The sequence below is a fragment of the Schistocerca piceifrons genome, chromosome X (genome assembly GCF_021461385.2).
Source record: "Schistocerca piceifrons isolate TAMUIC-IGC-003096 chromosome X, iqSchPice1.1, whole genome shotgun sequence".
Classification (NCBI taxonomy): Eukaryota; Metazoa; Arthropoda; class Insecta; order Orthoptera; family Acrididae; genus Schistocerca; species Schistocerca piceifrons.
The window spans coordinates 897,130,970-897,148,717 of record NC_060149.1 but is presented as its reverse complement, the minus strand read 5'-3'; the positions used below and the strand labels follow the sequence as shown (position 1 = coordinate 897,148,717).

General features: G+C 38.6%; 1 protein-coding gene across 2 annotated transcripts in view; it reads left to right on the top strand.

Annotated features, from left to right (window-relative positions):
• Positions 1-17,748, top strand: part of LOC124722868 (rab-like protein 6) — a 180,751-nt gene that overhangs the window by 75,083 nt on the left and 87,920 nt on the right. The window lies entirely within an intron of this gene.

Here is a 17,748-nt window from a genome sequence, read left to right as displayed (position 1 = left end):
TGATTTTCCATTGATTACTATGTACTGTAACCTTTCTGATAGGAACTCATGAATCAGATTGCACAACTGAAGTTGCACACCGTAGGCACGCAATTTGATTAGAAGTCTGTTGTGAGGAACAGTGTCAAAATCTTTCTGGAAATGTAAAAATGTGGACTCAATTTGAGATCCCCTGTCGATAGCACTTATTACGTCGAGAGGATAAAGAGCTAATTGTGTTTCATGAGAATTATATTTTCTGAATCCATGCAGACTATGTGTCAATAGATACCTTCTAGGTAATTTGTAATACTCAAACACAGTATATGTTCCAAAATCTTACCACAAATTGATGTCAGTGATATAGGTCTGTGATTCAGCAGATTACCCCTACTTCCTTTTTTGAGTAATTGTGTGATCTGTGCAACTTTTCAGTCATTTGGTATGGATCTTTCAATGAATGAGCAGTTATGGTTGCTGAGTATGGGGCTATTGTATTGGCATACCATGAAAGGAACATTATTGGTATGTTATGCGGACCACAAGACTTGCTTTTATTAAGTGATTTAAGCTGCTTTACTACACTGAGGATATCTACTTTTAAGTTACTCATGTTGGCAATTGTTCTTGATTGGAACTCTGCGATGTTTACTTCATTTCTTTGGTGAAGGAATTTCAGTAAACAGTATTTCATATCTCTACTTCAGTGATGCTGTCATTGGTAATATTACCATTAGTATGCACAGTGAAGGTATTCATTGTGTGTTGCTGGTGGTGTACTTTATATACGAGCAGAATTGCTGTTGATTTTGTGTCACATTTCAAGAGGGAGTTTCATTGTGGAAGCTATTAAAAGCTTCTTGCATTGAAGTCTGCAATGCATTGAAGTTTCCAGCCTCAGTAAAACATGCCAGTCATATTGAGATTTTGTGTTCTTTTAAATTTGGCATACATTTTTCTTTCCTTCTGCAACATTGTTCTGACCTGTTTTGTGTACCATGGGGGATCATTACCATCTTTTATAAATTTATTTGGCATAAATCACTCAATTGTCTCAGATACTAATTCTTTGAGTGTAACCCATATTTTGTCTACAATTAAATAGTTAGTTGGGAAGGAATGTAGTGGACCGATCAGGGGACACGAGGGACATGCTGGATGTATCCAGCATCCCCAGCCCACTGTCCAGCCATCCACAGCTATGCCCACTGGCATCAGCATCAGTATGCGTGACCGAAGGCGGCACCACCTAGAGCCGTGAGTGAAGGGTCAGCAACTCGGTGCACATCTTTATATGAGGATTCCTTTTGTCGTATTCCCGCCACATTTAATTGTAGACGAGTTAAGTTTTATTGCACGCTAGGGCAACCTCTGACATTTATACTGTTGTGTGATTTGAAGAGTTGTTGGACTCTAACCCAGGTGTGTCCAGTTGATGGGATGTATTTATGTAAGTCATCTTTTTGTAAATTTTTAGACTATAGAACCAATGGTTGTTTCATATTTTAACTATGTTAAATAATTGGTACAAGAGGTAGTCATAAAGTTTTAATTATCACATTAAAAATAGTTATGTAATTAATTTGTTGTATGTTTACAGATATTGTCTGCAGTCCTGGTGCACATTTAAATTACCATGCCACAACACTGTAGCACAGTAGAGGTCTGCAAATAGGGCATTTTGTTCGCTAATAATCATTCGAGCTCACCACACTCGAGTACAATTGTTGGAAGCAGGCTGGCTGTGGTCAAATGAGGTGCCGTGGGTGAGAATAGAGGCCACCCAGTCTGTTCCACTTGCCGTGTTGCTGTTGCAACCATTTTAGTGGCAGCTCCGTGTGTCTGCAGGGTGGTATTGCTACTGACATACTCCCATCAGCCAATGGAACTACACTCAGAACAATTTAGTTATGCTGTAGATGTATATTCCTGGGTGACAGTGTCTAATTGCAACATCATAGTTATCCATAAGAGAAAGTAAGTTGTTTTATTCAATAACAAAAATTTGGAAACACTGCGAAGTTTCACAGAACAACTTTGTAACGATAGTTGACCTTGTAATGAAAAATCATATTGCCTCTCTGCGGAACCATTGGCATGATTTTATTGTGCTGCATAACTACATACTATAAGATTCAAAACACGCTTTTTCACATATTCTCCATTTCTTGCTTCAAGCGTGCCTGTATCGAATGTATGTCACCAGTTTTCTTCATGAAACAGACCGTATCTGTGGCGGCATAAGTAATGGAATAAACCAATGCAACCTCATTTATCAAATAATCATTGTCAAACATGTGTTTCAGGACTGGGTTCAAAAACACTTCAAAGGCATGCATAATGCTGAAAGGATTGCAATGCTTTGCATACATTAGCACCTTGCTGAGTGGCAATGAAACCTTATTAAAATGCTGGTAATTTACTCGAAGCAATCTGACTAATCTTTCCTCATTCTAGTTCTTGTCTCCAATACTATATTTTGTAGTGCCTAATCTTGACAAAAAGTGCACAGTAATAGACACAGTAATAGATGGGTAACACGTTTTCCAATGTTTATCGCTCCATAAATTCCCTGTACATCCACATGCTTTCACACCTATGACCTGGATAATGCTGGGTGTCATACTCCCCCATATTTCAACAGCTTGTCCTTGATGTTTCGTGCCACTGTCATAGGATGTTGGAGATGTCTGTGTGTCCCAATTCTGAACTGATGTTTACAAACTCCTGACATTAAGCACAAAATCCTACAACTAATATTAATGTAAATGGCTGAAGATCTGTGGTGCAAGTTTCTATGCACCTTTTTAATTGCCATAACTGTCACTGAAACTGGTAATGCTTCAGAACTTACACTTTGTCATGTTCTGCAGATGTGTGCCTTCAGATGTGCGGTGGCATATCTGTAGAGACAGGAGAGCAAAGCATTTGCGACGATACATGTAACTGACATCTTTATCAGTCACTAATGAAAATCTCTTCCGAACATTTTGACAACTACCACCTTTCACACTCAGGATATATTCTTTTGAATCAAGTTTTACTTTTGCACTGTCCTTTTATCTCATATTCGTGCACCTCAATCCTACAATGGATGTTCAGGTAACTATAGTAGATGGGCTGGGAATTTGAGCACAAAATGCTCAAACGAGCATCGAGAAAGTTGAATGGAGTTACTACCAACGGCAAAATAGGCTGTATTGACATCTGCCAGGCTTATGTGGAACTGCATGCACTTAGAAATTCAAGTGAACATAAACTTCAGATGGACATTTCTATAGCACACTGCTAGAGGAGTGAAAACACATTGCTGCAGCCCATTGATGAAGTGGAGTATTGTGTCGTAATTCATTTTGAAGGAGAACAGTGCTGCAAAAATCCAGCTAAAGAAGTCATCTGGATTGATCTGAGACAGATGCAACATTTTCACTGTTCTGGAAACAAATTACCTCACAATGCTCCGCTTTATCAGTAAGCAATGTCATTTTGTTTTGGATCCTTCAGTGGCATGCTACCGTACTGCAGTACTGTGACACAGAAATTTTTGTGTGTACCAGGAATGTGATATGTACCTTTAAACAAACAAACATTCAGTTATGTAACTTTATTTTTTTGAAGTGATAATTAAAACCTTATGACAACATACTGTATGTATTCCAGGCAAACATTTGAAACTGACTTTACAGGCAAAACTGTGCAATAATGGGAACAATATAAAGCAATGTTTTAAAACATCCTATGCTAACCGATGTGGTCCACTGGCTATTAAAACTGCAACAAACATCAAACTGGCATGAAGTACACTACATGCTTGGATATATAAATGATTAACATTTCAGTGAAACTGGAAAAGTAGGTAGGAGTAATGCCATTTATACTCTGTGTATAAGGGAAAATTACACAGTGGGTTTTGTTTGTTAGTTTCATGTTCCATGAGTAATTTTGCTTGACTCATTTTACATTCACATCACAAATTAATTTCTAAATATGGCTACATGCTGTACAATTACAAGTGCCTTTTTTTTAAATACACAGATGTTACTTAGTAATACCTGCTAACCACGTTTTAAACATTACAATAAAAGAAATTCTACTGTGGAATAGAAAGAGTTGCCAAGGAGAAACTTTTTTAGTTTGTTTTCAAATTTTGGTTTGCTGTGTGTCATACATTTTATATCACTTGGTAAGCGATAACAAATTTTTGTTGCGGCATTGTGAACCCCTTTTTGTGCTACAGAAACTTTAATGTGGAGTAATGAGTGTCATTTTACCTTCTTGTGTTGTAATTATATACACCATTGCTCCTCTTCAACTGTAGTGGGTTATTTACAGTAAACTCCATGAGGAAATAAAGTACTATGAAGCAGTAGTCAGAATGCCAAACTCCTTAAACAGATGTCTACAAGATGATCATGGAGGAGCACTAAATATTATTCTTATAGCATGTTTTTGAGCAACAAATACTTTCTTTCTTAAAGAGGATTTACCCCACAACACTATTCCATATGACATTACTGACTAAAAATATGCAAAATATGTCACCTTACTGATTAGTCTCTCCCTATGATTTTCAAGTGATTCTAAGCGAAAATGTGGCAGAACTAAGTTGTTTTAGGAGTTGCAAAATTTGCTTTTTCCAGTTTAAAATCACATCAATATGGGTGCCTAAGAATGTTGAAGTTTCCACCCTATTTATTATTTCCTCACCATGTGTTACACTTACTTATCTTTGGCATAGTACCACTGTATGTGCAGAATTGAATGTGTTGTGTCTTTTGAAAATTGCGGGATAGATCATTCACTGAAAACAAGTCAACAATACTTCTAAGAACATTGTTATCCATTTCTTGTGTTTCCGTTTGTATGATACACCACCTTCTCAAAAATTCTAGAAAATGATGTTAGAAGTGAAGCAGCTCGGTAGTTATTGACAGGTCCCATCACCTTACTTAACACACTATGTACAGAATTATGAAGGAATAAAGGCAAAAAGTTCTAAATTCTATATTGGTGTCATTTAAGGGTCAAAATAAACATATACTGTTAAAAACCCATTAAGTCATGTTTATATAATATATTTTGTGATGATACATATTTGTTACACTAGGCATTTAAGGATACCGATAAATTAAATTTTATCTTGTGAATAATAATGTTTATACTTTTTTGACGTATGAAAATATTTAAGAATTTCAAACTTCTGTTGCTCATAGTTTTTATTCTTTATGAAGCTCCAGAAGACAGTTCCATTTCTTCTCGATGCACAAATTAACATTACACATCTGATGGCAGATAACTGATGGACTTGCTTTGCAATTTGGCAATCTGCCTCTCTTCATAGACACAGCTGGCCAATGTCCCAACATTGTCCTGACAAATAACCTTTTGGGGAGTTGGCATTGATGAATGCCCTGTTTTCTACTTCTTTGCTTATTCAGTATCTACACTTGAAGGAGGTTTCTATTTTATTTTTATTTACACATCAAGTTCCATAGGACCAAAATGAGGAGCAAATCCCCAAAGTCATGGAATGTGTCAGTACATGAAATTAAAACACAAAAGTAATATCAGATAAAAGTAAATGTTTATGAACCCAAAAAATGTCAATCCATAAGTTTAAGTAAACACAATCAACAATACAACAGGAATCAGCTTAATTTTTCAACAAACTCCTTAACGGAATAGAAGGAGTGATCCATGAGGAAACTCTTCAGTTTCAATTTGAAAGCAGTTGGATTACTGCTAAGGTTTTTGAATTCGAGTGGTAGCTTATTGAAAACGGATGCAGCACTATACTGCACACCTTTCTGCACAAGAGTTTAGGAAGTCTGATCCAAATGCAGTTTTGATTTCTGCCGCGTATTAACCAAGTGAAAGCTGCTTATTCTTGGGAATAAGCTAATATTGTTAACAAGAAATGACACTAAGGAATATATATATTGAGAGGCCAATGTCAAAATACCAGACTCGTGAACAGGGGTCGACAAGAGGCTCGTGAACTTACCGCACTTATTGCCCGAACCGCCCGTTTCTGAGCCAAAAATATCCTTTTAGTATGGGAAGAATTATCACAAAGTATAATAACATATGACATAAGCGAATGAACATAAGCAAAGTATACTAATTTTCATATCGAACAATCACTCACTTCAGATACCGTTCAAATAGTAAAAATGGCAGTATTAAGTCTTTGAACAAGATCCTGAATGCGGGCTTTCCACGACAGCTTACTATCTATCTGAACACCTAGAAATTTGAACTGTCCAGTTTTGCTAATCATATGCCCATTCTGTGAAATCAAAACAACAGATTTTGTTGAATACTGTGTTAGAAATTGTAAAAACTTAGTCTTACTGTGATTTAGCATTAGTTTATTTTCTACAAGTCATGAACTTAGGTCATGTACTACACTATTTGAAAACAAGCCAATGTTTACTACCAAGCTAGTGTCATCAGCAAACAGAAATATTTTAGAGTTACCCACAGTACTAGAGGACATATCATTTATATAAATAAGGAACAGGTGTGGCCCCATCACTGACCCCTGGGGCATCCCCCATTTGACCGTACCCCACTCAGACCCCACATCACAGCCAGTCTCAACACTGTGAATAATGACCTTTTGTTGTCTGTTGCTAAAGTAAGAGGTGAACCAGTTGTGAGCTACTCCCTGTGTTCCGTAATGGTCCAACTTCTGGAGCAATGTTTTGTGATCAGCACAATCAAACGCCTTAGTTAAATCAAAAAATATGCCTAGCATTCGAAACCTGTTGTTTAACCCATCTATTATCTCACAGAGAGAAGAGAATATAGCATTTTTGGTTGTTAAATGACTTCCAAAGCTGAACTGTATATTTGATAGCAAATAAAATGATTAATTATCCTTACATACACAGCCTTTTTAATAACTTTAGCAAATTCTGATGGTATAGAAATAGGTCAAAATTGTCTACATTATCCCTTTCTCCCTTTTTGTAAAGTGGCTGTACTACTGAGTACTTCAGTCATTCGGGAATCTGACCATTCCTAAACGAAAAATTACAAACATGGCTAAATACACAGCTAACATGTGCAGCACAGTACTTTTATTCTGCTAGCACCCCATCATATCCATGAGACTCATTAGTCTTCAGTGATTTAATTATTGACTCAATCTCCCCCTTACCTGTATGACAGAGAAATATTTCAGTCTTCAATCTCAGAAAGGCATTTGCCAAGAGAGTTATATAATTATCTGTAGAAACTAAATTTTTATTTAATTCACCAACAATGCTCAGAAAATTATTGTTTAATACTGTACATACATTTGATTTATCAGTAACAAATATTTTTACTACAAACTGACTTTATATCGTCTACCGTGTGCTGCTGATCAGATACTTCCTTCACAACTGATCATATAGTTTTAATTTTATCCTGTGAATTAGCTATTCTATTTGCATACCACATACTCTTTGCCTTCCTAATAACATTTTTAAGCACCTAACAATACTGTTTGTAATGGGCTACTGTAGCTTGGTTGTGGATATTTCTAACATTTTGATATAATTCCCACTTTGTTCTACATGATATCCTCATCCCACTAGTGAGCCACCCAGGCTGCCTATTACTGCTAGTACCCTGTTTAGGATGTCATAATGGAAAGCAGCTCTCAAAGAGCATGAGAAATGTGTTAAGTAAAGCATCATATTTATCATCTTTGTTATCGGCACTATAAACATCCTGCCACTCTTGTTCCTTGACAAGGTTTAAAAAACTCTCTATTGCTGTTGGATTAACTTTCCTACATAGTTTGTAATTATATATGGCATTTGTTTGAGTACAACAGCCTTTTAGTGTTAAAATTTGTGCATCATGGTCTGAAAGGCCATTCACCCTTTCACTAACAGAATGCCCATATAGCAATGAAGAATGAATAAAAATATTGTCTATGGCTGTGCTACTGTTCCCCTGCACCCTAGTTGGAGAAAACACAATCTGCATCAGTTCATATGAATTTAGGAGATCTACCAACATCCTTTTTCTTGCACCATCATATACAAAATTTATATTGAGGTCACCACATATAACTAATTTCTGGTACTTCCTACAAAGTGAATCAAGAACCCTCTCTAGCTTGAGCATAAATGCTCTGAAGTCAGAGTTAGGGGACCTATAAACAACCACAACTGGAAGTATAGTTTCACTAAATTCAACTGCCCCTGTACAACATTCTAATATCTGTTCAGCGCAGTGCCGTGATATGTCTATGGACTCAAATGGACTACTGTTTTTTAGGTACATAGCCACTCCCCCACCCTGCAAGGAACTCCTTGAAAAACAGCCAGCTAATCTGTATCCTGGTAAAGGAAGCCTCTAAATTGTCAAATTATTTAAGTGGTGCTCCAATACCAATAATTTCAGAGTCAACATCTACAAGCAGTTCACTAACTTTATCTCTAATACCTCATATATTTTGATGAAACATGCTAATTCCTTCTTTATTTTGAAACATGACATACTCTGAAGGTGAGCCCTTAGGCAGAGGGACTTCCTTTAAGCAGTTATACCTATCAATTGCCTTCATTCTAAAAAAGAAAAGGTGCAGCTCTAACACCAACTACTATAGGAATTTTTCCATGAGTGATCCCACCACCACCCACTACACTGTCACCTATAAGCTTTGCCAGCTGCCCCTTCCTATACATATTGAGGTGCAGGCCATGTCTAGTGAAACCCAATCTATTGATAGACCCAACTGGCGCCACTGAAATGTGACCATGCACTCTGCCATCAGCACCCTCTCCAACCCTATGTTAACACACTTAACAACTGCATTAAGATGAGGCCAATGATGACACTGAAACAGTTGCACGAAATGCACATTAGTGCCACCAGTTTGAGTAGCCATCTTTACCAGGTCACCACCTACTTCATATTCCCTGTCCCTCTCAAGACTGTTCCCTGCTCCACCCACTATCGTTACCTGATTGATCCTCCTTTGTAAAATTCCTACATAACTCCCCTATGTTGTCAGTCACCTGAGCCAACCTTGCACTAGTCTTCACAATGCTGGTGACCTGGTACTCACTCCCCAATACTTCCTGCAACTTCCCCTCTTTCTCCAACTTACATCCTTGTTCATTTTGCACAGGGCATCAGCTACTTCAGATATACCTCAAAATTACTTATATCAAGTAACATTTATTTAAAGTTGATAACTTATATGTTGACGAAGTAAATCTCGGGTGCACAGCCTGGTTGTCCTTCAGCCTTCTTGGTAGTGTCAAGGACAACCTTGGTCTATGTAAATCAGATTTATCAGATACCTTGCCAATGCGGTAGTGTATACATAGAGCAGACCATTCGTACCATTGAGGACTGATGCCGAGAACATCAACGGCACACTAGACTGCAACAGCCTAGTAAGTCGGCAATCGCTGAGCATTGCCTGTCGGAATTCCAGAGCGTGGATTATGACCAAACCAAAGTCCTGACACAGACTTCCAAATACTGGGACTGTGTCATAAAAGAAGCCATAGAGATCAGAGTAAGGGAGCCACAACTAAATCGTGACAGCGGTTACATCCTTAGCAAAGCGTGGGAACCCGCGATCACCCAGATTAAGAAGAAAAAGGATATTTTCCTGATTGTACCGACTTCGAGGGAGGAGGGAAGAATAATGAGAGCGGTGCCGGCAGACCCTCCTGAACGAGAAGACCTAGGATGCAGCGCCCAGAACGGATGCTATACCTGGACCGCAACCGGGGCGCGTCCACACCGACTCATAGGAAGCGCCTGAGGAAGGAGCAGGAGTGGGATTGTCCTATATATACATGGTGCTGGCCCACCGCCGGTCAGTACATCAGCACACTTGATGATGGCAACATGGTCGATTGCCGAAATATTGTGTCCTATGCACACTCGTACCAGGCTGTTCACCCGAGATTTATTTCATCATAAAATACGCCTTGAGAAATTGAAGAACCACGACTGATATGTTCTTCAGGATCAATAATAATAAATAGCAACAACTGAAATACACACATCCATGCTACGCAGAACTCCCAAGATGCAGTCGTTCAAGTAAGTGAAGAAATTCTGATGGTGAATCATAAAATCCCATACTTATTGGCTGAAGCGTTATGAATCTGCTAGCAACTGTGAGAAGATACTTCTCACTATGCAGGTACAGCAATGTACTGTAAGCATTACAGATTTGTCAAACTCATCCATAGAGGGTTAAAGAGGGGTTTAACAATGACAATATTTCAGTCTCTCTGGAAAAATGCCTCAAGTTAGCGATGTGTTACACATTTCAGATAAGAATGTCCTTATTATATGAGAACAAATCTTTGGTATCCTATTGGACACACCATCAAAACCAGATGAGCTTTTATTTGTGAGAGAATCTATAATTTTCTTAATTTCAGAAGCATAAGTTGGTGATATATTCATATGATTGAATTTTATGACAGTTTTTCAACATACTGCTGTGATCTTTCTATTGAACTGTTTCTCCCTATACTTTCTACCATATTTAAGTAATGATTGGTCGTGTTATCCTGCTCTGTGGCTGGTTGTCCTGTCTTGATTCACTACATTCAATATAGCCTTAAATCTTTGGATTTACTGATTTATGACATTGTGTGCATGTTCCTTGGTTTTTTAACATTTCTCAGTAATTTTGAGTAGTTTTTGTAGTCTGCATCTACTGCAGGATCTCTACTTGTTCTTGCTAACAGATAGATTTCCCTTCTCCTTTCACAGGACACTTTAATACCTCTAGTGACCCATATTTTTTTACATGGCTGGTTAATGTGCTTTCTGATTAGTGTATGCAGAAAGCTATTTTCAAGTAATGATATGAATGTATCATGGAATAGATTAACTTTTATGTTAAAATTTTCTTCATTATAAATTTCATCCCAGGTCATCTATTGTAAACTATTCTTAAGAATATTTGGAGTCATTAATTATTCTAACTGATTTCCACTGAGGGGTATCCATACTGTAAGGCACTATGTTATTTATCCTAACTGTGCGTCATGATCAGAGATAGCATTTGTTACTGGGTAAATAGTTATTTTCTTGCTTTGAGGTTCTCCAAATAAAACATTATCAATTAGGGTCCTACAGTTAATTACTGAGATCAAATTTTAGGATCCAGATAAGATTTCCAGATCATTTTTCCAATCAGAATCCTTTAGAAATCTACATTGAAGTCAACACAGACAATTAACTGCTTGCTTCTGTGTGACAGATAGCACAATTAGGAATCCAGATTCCTCATAAACAGTTCAAAATTTCCCAGTGGGGAAATCACATTTGGATATAGGTTGTTTGTGACAAGACTGGGTTGTGCCTTGTGTGAGAAGGAGAAACATCTACCAGTGTGTGTCTAAATTTGACAGCAGCAGGATCGTGGATTATCGAGACTGTGGTTTATTATTCTGTGATACTGCTGCTTGCAGCTCTAAGGGTCCCATAAGTGTCATACAGATATGGAAATGATGGGTTCGAGATGGCCCATATCCGACACCATTCAGAATCTCAACAGCCCATACCATTAGTGCCAGTCATTGAACATTCAGTCATGCAGTATCGTACAGCCATGTCACATACGTTGTGTCAGGAAATGGCCTCATTTGCAGAAGGAAAAGTACCCATATGGACCGTGTGACTATGTCTGGAGCACCACAGACTGTCAGCATGGCGACTATTGTGACTACTCTGTGTGGCAACAGAGAGAGGCATGCTGACAGTGATGAGTCCAATGAGAAGACTTGTCACAGGACTGTGTTACGTCATCTTTTCAGCTGTGCAGGAGGCTCCAAGGAGAACAAACTTTGTTAGACTGCATTGATCATCATCATCATACGGTCATAGCAGTTAGTGTGATGGTATGGAATGCCATTAGGGTGTACAACATGATTACCTTTTGTGAACATAGCCAATAATTTGGACAGCAGCCTTACATTTCAAACATGTTTGGGCTTGTGCCTGTGATCTCTTTTCAAGGTTTGCATGATGTTATCTACCGACAAGATAACACAAGACCACATTTTGTCCATATTCTCCAGATCTTTCACCCATCGAAAACATCTGGTCGTGAGTTGCTGAGAGATGTGCACACCAACACTTGCCAGTCACTACAATTGATGAACTGTAGTATGGAGTTGACACAGCATGCAATTAAATGCGCACATCTGTCATTCAAGCTCAGTTTGAATTGATGCCCTACCATGTTAGAGCCATTATTGCTTCCAGAGATGACACTCTGTGTACTGAATTTTGCACCCTGTACTACCCAAAAATCACCTGCAAATTTAATTGTGTATTCTTCCTACTACACTACCATCTGTGAAAATTGCAACACCAAGGAGACACATGATTACAGTGAAATTTATTTCACAAATTAGTGACATAACAATACACAAACATTTAGAATTAGGGGGCTGTACATGCGCTTTGACTGATAGAATTCAGTATGGCGTAAAAACTGCCATGTGCTGCAATCAGAACCTCTGGATGCTGTAGCAAGGAGTCAAAAGAATCTGGATATACAGCTGGAGAAAACACTGGCACATGGTTCGTAGGTGTGTCCATAAAGCATCAACACTGATTACAGGAGCAACAGAATGAACAGGTTGCTGAACGACCATAACCCAGACAAGTTTGATGGATGATTTGTTGGGCTAATGTGCAGTCCTGGGTAGCAGTTGCACACGTCATTCTTCGAAGTATACTTGCACGTCATATGTGTCATTCTTTTAAGGAAACTAGCGCATTCCTCACCACATCTGGCCGTGCTTTGTCCTGTTGAAGTATGGCGTGCAGAGCTGTCTGCAGGAGGGACAATGCCTCAGGCTCTGAAACTTCCTGATGTAGTGGTTGCTGTTCAGGTTACCCTCAATACATAGGAGGCAAGATTGCATGTTATAGCTAATAGTGCCCCAGAATCATCAAACTTGGCATTTTCTGACTCTGCTGCTCAACAATGCAGTCTGCCCAGCTGCATCCACCATGGTAGCATGTAACACTTACATTAACCATCACAGCAGGATAAGCTGATGTGGGACTCTTCCAAAAGCACTACTTTCTGTCTTTCAGCATTCCAGGGAGGGCATTTGTATGCACATTGCAGTTTTAGTCAATGGTGTTTTCTTGTCAGTTGAAGCTAGCACAATGGTTTGCAATCACCAGTCCAGCCCTCAGCAGATGGTATGGAACTACTGTCAACACAGACGTGTCCACACCTGTTACAGTATGTCAACACCCAGCCAATACTATTGACGAAGCTGTTCTGTCAGTTAAGGCCATGGGGTCAAGGTGGCAGTCATCCCTGACTGTGGTCACATTCTGTGTATGACCCTCTTCTATTCACTAGATCCACACACACATCACTGTTGTAACAGTGCATCCTGCATGTGCCACGATGTCCCTTAATTGCTCGAGGCAAATGCAGGGATGGTTCCTTTGAAAGGGCACAGCCGACTTCCTTCCCCGACCTTCTCTAATCTGATGAGACCAATGACCTTGCTATCTGGTCTCCTCCCTCAAAAAACAACAACATCTATGCATGTATAAATTACATTATTGAATGTGCCAGAGGATACATTGTGTACCAATACCACATTCTATAAACATGTATTGTGTACTAGATGACAGCATGAAAATTAAGGTATGAAGTTGGGCATATCTAAGAGGCTGACAGTGTTAAATTCCTAGGATTACAACCAGAAAATTAATTCAGTTTGGAGGAGCATACCACAGAACTGCTGTAATGCCTAAACAAATCCTTATTTTCAATGAAAAAGTTATCAGACATAGGTGACATAAAAATAAAAGAATCTGATATACTTTGATTACTTTCTTTCTGTAATGTCATATAATGTCATATTTTTGAGTGACTCTTCAAATCAAATACAAGTTTTCAGAATTCAAAAGTGTGTAATATGCATTATTTGTTGTACAAATTCACAAGCATGCAGTAAAAGCCTGTTCAAGGAACTTAGTACAATAACTACTGCTCCTCAGTGTATTTATTCCATAATGAAATATGTTGTAAACAATAATCCACCTTTCCAACAAACAGGAACAATAATAGGAACAAAATTAATACTAGGATCAAGAACAACCTGCATAAAGATATAAAGGCACTTACTTTAGTCAAAAAAAGGGTTCGCTATTCAGGAACACGTATTTTTAAAACTTGCCAGGAACCATAAAAAGTTCAGTTACAAATAAAGTTCAGTTTAAGAGTAGCCTGAAAAAACTTACATACAGCCTACTCTTCCTACTCCACTGACAAATTTCTAAACAGAACTGGTTGATGTAGTGTATGTGTGTATGGTTATTATTATTATTATTATTATTATTATTATTACTGTATTTTATGAATATCATATAATGAAAAAATATGACATTGTCTACATTCATGGAGGATCTCCTCAGTATGGATCCACAAAAAGAAGAGTTCATGTAATTTCATGTTAATTGAAGGCATCTCAGAACTCAAGAAACATGTACTCACCAGACCCACTGTCTGAGTTTCACAGTGATCTTGGATTTAATAGGAATGGGACTCTAATTCATAGGTCATGTGAAGTGAATGTCAAGATAGTTCCTTTGAAAAGGCCATTCATTGTCCAATCTGAGCTTGTGAACTCTCTGTGATGTTTAACAAAGTGTTGTATTGTGTGTTGACCTCCTTTCAGTTTCTATTCCAAGTGCTTAACAAAACTGCCTGATACTCAGAATGTATAATAAAGCTGATGACCAAATATTGAGAGGGATATTTTAGTATGTCACATATAGTTTTGAGAAAAATCCATTATACAGCCACAGATATCAAATATACTGTTGCAGTGTTCATTTTTTAAATTATTTCCTTTCTTTTTTTATGTATTAGCAGTATAAAGGAAATTGTTGTGTACATAGTTCCGCGTAGTCAGCGCGTACACAACTTTCCCACTAGAGCGCGCCCCGCTAAGCACAACAGCGCAGGCGCAGCACTCGTCCATCTCTGCACTATGAGATGGCGCTCCCTTAGAGACAGACCAAATTCTGCTTCTGGCGATTTGCGTATTAATATGTAATGCAGCCAATGAGATTGCTGCTAACGTAGAACCTTTTCTCCTCGCAGATCACACTCGCGCAGTGATACCTGAACGCGCGAGGTATTATAACAAGAGTACAGACCTCCGATTAGGCAGTCTGCATTAGTCTGCACCAGTCTGTACCAGTCTGCATTAGTGTGCACCAGTCTGTACCGGTCTGCATTAGTCTGTACCAGTCTATAGTCAAGTTTCAGTCTGCGCCTAATAAGATTATCATATTCCTGTACATAGCCATGAAGATAAATGTATAGACACTATGTCAAGTATCAGAGATATGTGAGAATAAGATTAACGTACCAAGACCAAAGGAACTTCAGATTGTCAATTGAAAGTATCATCCAGAATCAAGTTATGTAAGGTTTATGCTTGTTACTATTTTAATAAATGTGTGTGAAAATTAATTAAGTTCTGTTTAAGTTTGGTCACCGTCAATCTGCTATTCTAAGCGTGCAAGTGGCATTTCTATCGTCTGACCTAACGGCAGAAGATAAACACGCCACGATAAGACCACGAGACACATAGCTGACACTCGCCTACTTCGTTAAACTGACAAGTCAAATAATCTAATGATGTGTGTGCCGATGGTCTTACAGTACGCATACCACAGAAATTTTATGTTCATTTGTGATATTTAAATGATTTTCAAGGGGTATCAAAAATTTTGAAGACTAGCTGTGTAACACGCCAACAGATGACAGTACAAACCTGCACACATTGGCACAGGCAACACCGACCTTCACGAATAAGTGCGCTGAGAGACAGAATCCTGTTTACTTTGGAAGCTGTGAAGCTGGGGCTACTGTGGCCACATTTGTTACCATATCTGCAATATAGGCATGACAAGCAAGATAGAACAGTGAGCAGACTTGAAATTCTGTGTGAATCTGGGGAAATCCGCCATGCAGATGGTTGACGTGATTCGTCAAGTGTGCGATGATGCTACAGTGAGCCATCCAAGATGTTTTGAGGGGCATGTGCACTTCAGGAGTGGAAGAAATCAGGCTGACCTTCTGTGAGCAAAACACCCAAAAATGTCGAAACTGTTCAGCAACTTGTGATTTCGGAGAACAATCCACAACATTGCTGACAATTTTGGTCTGTCATATGGAAAAGTGCAAGTTATCATGTGTGATTTTAACATGTGGCGTGTTGCTGCTGATTTTGCGCCATGCTGCTGATCCAGGAGCAGAAAAACACCATTTTGAAATCTGCCAAAAGTTCTGCCAATGTGCCCTGGATGATCTGTCCTCCGCGTCGAGGATCATTATGAGTGACAAAGTGTAGGTGTATGGGTATGACACTGAGACAAAGCAACAGGCTTCACAGTGGCAGAGCTAATTATCTCAAGACCAAAAAAGGCAAGGCATGTCTGCAGTGCGACCAAGTCCATGCTCATTCTCTTTTTCGTCATCTGCAGTATTGTGCATCTTGAATTTGTCCCAAGATGTCGTACCATCATCAGTGATTTCCAGTGCCTCATTTTAAGATGCCTGAAGGAGGACACATGGCAAAAGTGACTGAATCTGTGGCACATGGCAAACTGGCTGCACCACAGTGACAGTGCACCCTGTCACCATGTTCTCCTAACATGTGAGCTTCTCACCAGAAACATGGTTATTGCACATACACACCCACCCTACTCGCCAGATTTGGCTCCTGTGAACTTCACCATCTCAGGCTCAAAGCTGTTTTGCCACCATTGTGGAGATCCGGCATGAATTGCAGAAGGTACTTGACACATATCAAAATGAACACTTCCAGGACTCATTTCAGCAGTGACAGAAACATTGGGAATGCTATAATGCTGAATAAGGTGACTGTTTTGTAGGTGATTCTATGTAAATGTAGATATGTAAATAAAGTACTTTCTTGCAAAGAGAGCTAGTCTTAAAACTTTCTTATAGCCCCTAACTATAACCACATTGTTGGGCATGTGAATAACATAAAATCCCTCAGTATTTATCTATTCTTTCAGTTGTGTAAGTTGCCTTCAGTGTGACTTGGTGAGAACTAGTCAGACAACAATTCCTAGGTTCGAGGTTCTTAGCATTTTTTGTCTCACATTGTTTATTTCACTACTTACGATGTTTGACTGTGTAAAAAATGGCAACCAATGTTGTGGTTGAGAGACCATGCTAAACTGCAGGCACCCCAGCAACTGGACAGGTTAAGTCATTTCATATGGCAGAGAAAAGAAATGGCATACTGTCTTCTGTAGGACTATAGCTACTACAGTGCTATCATGTTTAAACTAGCCTTTGGGGGCAGATTTAACTTTATTTTGTTTAATGTCTTCAAAATATTCAGTTCAGCATGCTAATTTGTTCAGTAATTTGCAAATTGATTTTTGGAATGTACGTTTCTTTTTTACTCCCCCCCCCCCCCCCCCCCCCCCGCCTCTTTTTTGCTTTTTCTCCATTTTTTATGTCCTTCAAACAGTGAAATTATTAGCCATCTGCACAAAGTAATACACAAATGTGTGTGAATGAAAGCTAGTTTGTGTACTGTCTAGTATTTAAGTTAGAGAGATTCTTGGTTTTCTAATGCATTGGGTTTTGGTTGGGTTAGCAAACTTACTGATAATTATCAGGGGTTTGGATACAATTCTTTTCTTCTTCATTTCTGTAATAAAGTTAGCTAAATGGCACTGAAGCTTTCCCTGGTGGTT